Source organism: Anabas testudineus, chromosome 22, assembly GCF_900324465.2.
Source record: "Anabas testudineus chromosome 22, fAnaTes1.2, whole genome shotgun sequence".
NCBI classification, from domain to species: domain Eukaryota; kingdom Metazoa; phylum Chordata; class Actinopteri; order Anabantiformes; family Anabantidae; genus Anabas; species Anabas testudineus.
Window position 1 is genome coordinate 19176302 of NC_046630.1, and position 6111 is coordinate 19182412.

A 6111-nucleotide genomic window follows, 5' to 3' on the forward strand; every position below is an offset into this window, starting at 1 on the left:
GATTTCTTATATATATTAGTTATATCAAGAGAGAGTGGGCAACATAATCAAATCAACGACACACCTCACCTTGTGTTCCTTGGGAGACAGTTATGTGAAGCAGAATAATTTCATACTCATCATACAGGAAAAAATAATGAGAGCAGAAAAGTTAAATCACTAGAGATTGCTGACTTCTAAAACAGGAATCAAATAATATAATTGAGAAACTTAATTTCAGATAGAACAACTGCATCTTTTGAACAGGCCAACAGATTAAAAAAACAACAAGGAAACCATCTAACTAAAAAGGGAACATTTCTTATGAGCCCCAACAAATAAATAACAATTTTTGATTTTTATCAAAACTTATACTCACATCACAAATAGATCCACCTATGTTAGCCAAGAAATTTTAAATTACCAAAACTAGACAAACAGATTGCAACTCTGGACTTATCACTCTCCTTGGCTGAACTTTGTGAAGCCCTACAGAAGATGCCAAATAATAAAGGTGACTGGATGGTTTCCCAGCTGAATATTATAAGGAATTCTGGACCATGCTGGCACCAACTTTTTACAAAATGATACTCCAAGTTAAGCAAGGTATATCACCCTCAAATATGAATTTGGCCATCATAGAGATTGCTCCAAAAGCCAGGAGTCAACTATTGTCTCTTTCTACAGGGTTAAATGTTTCTGTTAGAACCATTAGCTGCAGCAATTAGACAAAACAAACCTTTTCACACTCAAAATACACAAAATCTATAATGTTGTCAAAGAATCTGGATTTCTTGAGCCCACTCCATTCAGGGAACATTAGATATTTCTAACTAAATTACTCCTTATTATTAAAAGACAATAGAGGATGATCTCAAATGACTGCTGTCCTTGCCCATATCACTTTTGGGAAGAATTCCCACTTTAAAAATTATGGTCCTACAGTAAGGAATAAGATTGGACCAAATTTAAAAGCCAGGCGCCATGTAAAGTCAAGAACGAATTTATTTTACAAGGGAGAAATAATGATTGAAAGAGGCAAGTCGGCCCAGGAATGTCATGGTGTTTTGCAATTTCCTGTTTTTCTCTCTGCCTATACCCGTCTCTCACCAGTTGTCCTCTTATCATTACAGGTACAGCCCCTTCTTCTGCCTGGTCCCTTCTCCCAGACTCACCTCACCTCATCAACCCTCATACCTCATCCACATCTGTGTCTTATTGTCTCCACCACACCACTTCTTAAGCCGGTTCATCTCACCACTCTCCTGTCCACCTTCCCTTCTGCTGAGTTACTGATTCACCTCACCACCTTGAATTGGCACCCCCAATGTGTGTCCACGTTCTTGGTGTCAGCCCCCAGTGCAGTCACTGAGAACAATGCCTCCCAGAGACTTATCCCTAGAGGAGGTGATCAACAAACCCCAAGCCACATCTCTTCCACCACAGAGACCCTACAACTGAGCCATAAACCTTCTCCCAGGTACCACTCCACCCAGAGGCCGCCTCTTTTCTCCTTCACCCCTGTGCCTTTTCCAGGAGACTGTTCTCCGCCGAACGGAATTATGATGTGGGCAACAAGGAGCTATTAGCTCAAACTAGCTCTAGAGGAATGGCGCCAGTGGCCGCAGGGCAGCAAACAACCCTTCATAGTCTGGACTGATCACAAAACCTACAGTGCATCTGCTCCGCCAAGAGGCTCAACATGCGACAGGATCATTGGGCCCTATTCTTCACCAGCTTCAATTTTTCCATTGTCTATTGCCAGAGATCCAGAAACGTCAAGACTGACGCCCTGTCCCGGCAGTTACCTGAGGATGAGAACTCTGACCCATCTCCATTATCACCATTATCTCTCCTGCCCACATTGTAGACGCAGCTCGGTAGAAGGCAGGCGCTAACACTAACCTTCCCATTCCTTCTGTGGGGTCTGGTACACAACAAAGCACAGCAACAGTCTTTCTTACAGGGGTTAGGCAGAGGTAAGGTCCAGAAACAAACAGGGTCAAAAATCACAGCACAAAACAAGGTAGAGTAAGCAATCCTGGAAAGAAGATCTGGCAGGGGAGTAGTGAACACAATGCCCCATAAATATTGTGGCTGGAACACAGATGGAATTGATCAGGATGATTGCATGAAGCTGGAGGCAGGAAGGACAGGTGAGGAATGGAAGGAGTTACCAAAATAAGAGCAGCTGACAGAAAGCAGGACAGGAATCATGGCACCTATCCAGAATCAACTATGTGTTGTCAGTGATCCCAATCCAGCCATCTCAGGTATGGTATAATGCATTGGAATTTTTATGGAAAAATTTACCACCATGAATTAACTTAAAAACAGCTTAAAATTGCCAAATCCTTATTTCTTATTCCTTGCCAACTGATTACAATGGCCTGGTGGGAAGTTCTAAATATTACCAGTAAATATTAGTTTTCTGTTTTCTCCTTGCCAATACACACCACTTTGGGTTGTTGGGTTTTCTATATTATTCTGTATACAGGTATATTTTGTAAGGTCTTACACTGTAAAGGACCTTGAGATGACATTTGTTGTGATTTGGCGCTATACAAATTAAATTGAATTGAATTGAAAATCCTGTTAAGTAAAAACAGGATTTTTACTCAACAGGATCCTTTGTTACACCTAACGAGCCTATTCAGGCCAAGGGGTGGAGTGAAACCAAACCTGGAGTACATATTTGTGGACTCTAACCAACTATCTTCAGACTCAAGAAGCTACTTGGATGAGTAGTGACACATTTCAGCCTAACAAGAAGGAAGTCCAGTTGCCATGAATCAACTTCCAGACAACTTCACCTAGACGATAATCTTCATCGACATCAATCAATAAATTACTATTTCAATACGATTTCTGCATTATTTCTGCAAATCTGCATTAATCTGTCATAAAATGTGATCTGATCTTCATCTAAGTGAAGAGTTTTAACAAATATAATGCCTAAAATAATAAGTAAAGTATGTGAACCCTTTGAATAATGACTTCAAAAAAGCTAATTGGAGTCAGGTCTTAGCATAACTTAAGAAAATTAGTTTGGAGGTGTGGACTAGAGCTTCATCAACTGACAAAAACCACTCTAACTATTTAAGTTTGTTCTGCACAGAAGGAATACGCTTATGTAAGCCATGCCTCGTGAAAAAGATAATTCAGAGGATCAACAATTGTTGATTTACATAAAGCTGGAAAGGGTTACAAAGGGATGTCAAAGACTTCAGAAATTCACCAGTCTACAGTTAAACGAACAATCTACAAATGGAGACACTTTGGGAAGATGTGTGTGGCCAGTCAAAATGACCCCAAGAGCACAACGAACACTCAATAATGAGGTAAACAAACAACCCAGAGAGACAGTCAAAGATTTGAAGGCATCATTGGAACTGGCTAACATCTGTGTTTATGACGTCTGGCGTAAAAAGATCACTGCATATCATCATAAAAGCAACATCCTGAGGGTAAATTATGGAGGAGGAAACATCATGATTTGGGCCTTTCTTTGCTGCATACATACTTTTTCCACTAGCACTATGAGGTTGTTATGGTTATTCTCAATACATACATAAAATATCAGATTATTTTAGGCACATCATATTTGTTTATACTCTTGACTTACATGAAGATCAGATCACATTTTATGACACATAAATGCAGAAAACCATGAAATTCCAAAAAAAGGTTCACAGTTAGTCAGGGACCTGGCTCTGTTCACCCCATCACTCCACCCTCCAGTTATACTACGTTACACACATTCATCCAGGGCTGTGAGGGGCTCTCTCCCTCTTCACGCCGTTCACTGGACCTGGTATAGGATGGCAGTCATGTCCCCCTCATCACCTAGGCAGGAGTCACTTAGTTGTCACTAGTTCTGAAAAGTGACTTAGAGAAGGATGTACAAGATGGAGTGAGACATTTTTCCAATTTTTCATTTAGATTTAAAAGAAATTTTACTATGACAGATAAACAGGTAGAGTTTGTAAAACATTATTACAAGATAATGTTATTGCTTCATCAGCAATATGCAATATGCATATTGCATATAGAACAATAGCAAAATGTTCTCACAACACCAACTGAAAACATGCTTTGGTAACCTAAAAAGAGGAAAAACTTTTCAAAAACAAGAGTCACATGTTTCTGGGGAGTTTACACAAACCTGGACATTTCTTATAATGAACTGAAATAACAGGCAGTTTAAATTACAAAACACTGTCAGGGAAAGTTAAAATATCAAATTTTAACTTGAATTCCCCAATGAGGAATTAAAACTGTAAATAATTGATCCAAAATCCCCAAAAGCTTTCATTTGATTGAAGGGATTAAAGTCACAATGCAGCTGATGTATGTGCTACTGTTTAAATGTGCTGCAGTTCCGTCTGAAACTAAATGTCATGTTGGCGTGTTATTAGTTTAAGCTCAAACAAAGCAATAAAACTCCCATTTAGTTTAATGATATTACAACATTTTAGTTGTGGGGAACCAACAGAAAGTCATTTTATCATCAGAGTGAAACCAGAGAAGGAACAGAAACTGCTACTTAAAATAAAAGTAGGCTGTTTGTTGTGATGGAACCAATCAAATGTGACGTTCAGAAATAACCAGGGCAAGTTCTGATCACACACACACGCAGAGAAAGACACGTTATCACTTATCTAACAATATTAGAGATGTGCCTTTAATTAAATAAATACATGCGACTGTAGGTTTTCAAACATGAATAGAGGAAGTAGAAAATGTAATGTTGTGGTGGACAGGGGTGGTATGGGCACTCTTTTATAGGCCCTTTATGCAGTAAGCTGCAATGTGCTGTGTTCTGATAGAACCTGTCAATCATGGCCAGCATTACATTTTTCCCATGCTGATCTTTTTGCACCACACCATTAAAACCACCCAGTGGGTGATCAGTGTTCCCACTGTTTACACTGCATGTTACTACAAGACCCAGAACCTGGTGGAAGGATGACCATCGCAGCAACACTATGTTAGAGTGGTTGTGCAATACAGGTTAAATAGTGCTCTGTAAAGACAACTGCATAAGAATTAGCTTAGCATATTTCTATGTTTTCAATGTCAGCATTTAATGGTAGTATTAATGGGAAGGTTTGGTTAATTTTCTGTAATCACATGCTCTTGTTAGTGGGATCTGCTCAGACATGACTGATCTGTATTTGGACCTCACTTGTTGGAGCACTTACGTCGATTACACCAGTGATTCTCAGATTGTGGTGCTTGCAGCACTGGTGGTACACAAGGCTCCACCTGGTGGTATGCCACTTATCTCTGAAGCTTTATGAACGGTAATAATTTCATCTCACAATTAAATACATCACCCACACTGCTGCCATCTCTATGCTGTACTCAGCTTTTTTGTCTTTTTGATTTTATTAAGCACTATTAAGTATTACTATGTGTATTATTAGTGGAAGCAGAATTCCTCTTGCTATTTGAGTTCAACAGCTTGCTCCAAGACCAACTTGTTTAACCCCTGCAGCTAAGATCCACAATCTGGGAAGTGTAACAGCAGACGTTTCTACCTGTGGTTTCTGACTCACATGTTTATGGTTGAAATTGTATCTTTTATCTTTACCAGCAGCAGCTTGATGTGTCCAATTTAAGCTCAGTTGGTGATTTCGAACAGATCTGCTGTTAAATGATTGAAGCAGGAATCCCAGAGTGGGAGAGAGAGAGAATTGGAGGTGTGGGAGGGTGTGTGTGTGTGTGTGTGTGTGTGTGTGTGTTTGGGACATCTGGCACTGAAGCAAGAATTTCAATGTGTAGCTGCGGTGATCAGAAACTGGCATCATAGAGCCATTAGCAGATGCAAATGAGGGCAGAGCTGGCTGGTTTGTCTTACTCTGTCTTTAACGTGCACAGACACACAATGCATAATGCACACATATGCATGCAGTTACAGAGTCCAACATCTGGACTGGCAGAACAAGCAGCCAATTGAATGTGCGATGAGCCACAAGGGTTAATGGTCAAATAATCAGGAGAGGCCTGAACAGTAGACAGTAAACAAACACATCGAAGGACATACTGTGCTGGTCTCTAAGTCATGGGCCTATTTGCTAGGCTAGGCTAAAGATGTATGGACTCCAGCAGTGTACCTGTCCACGAGAA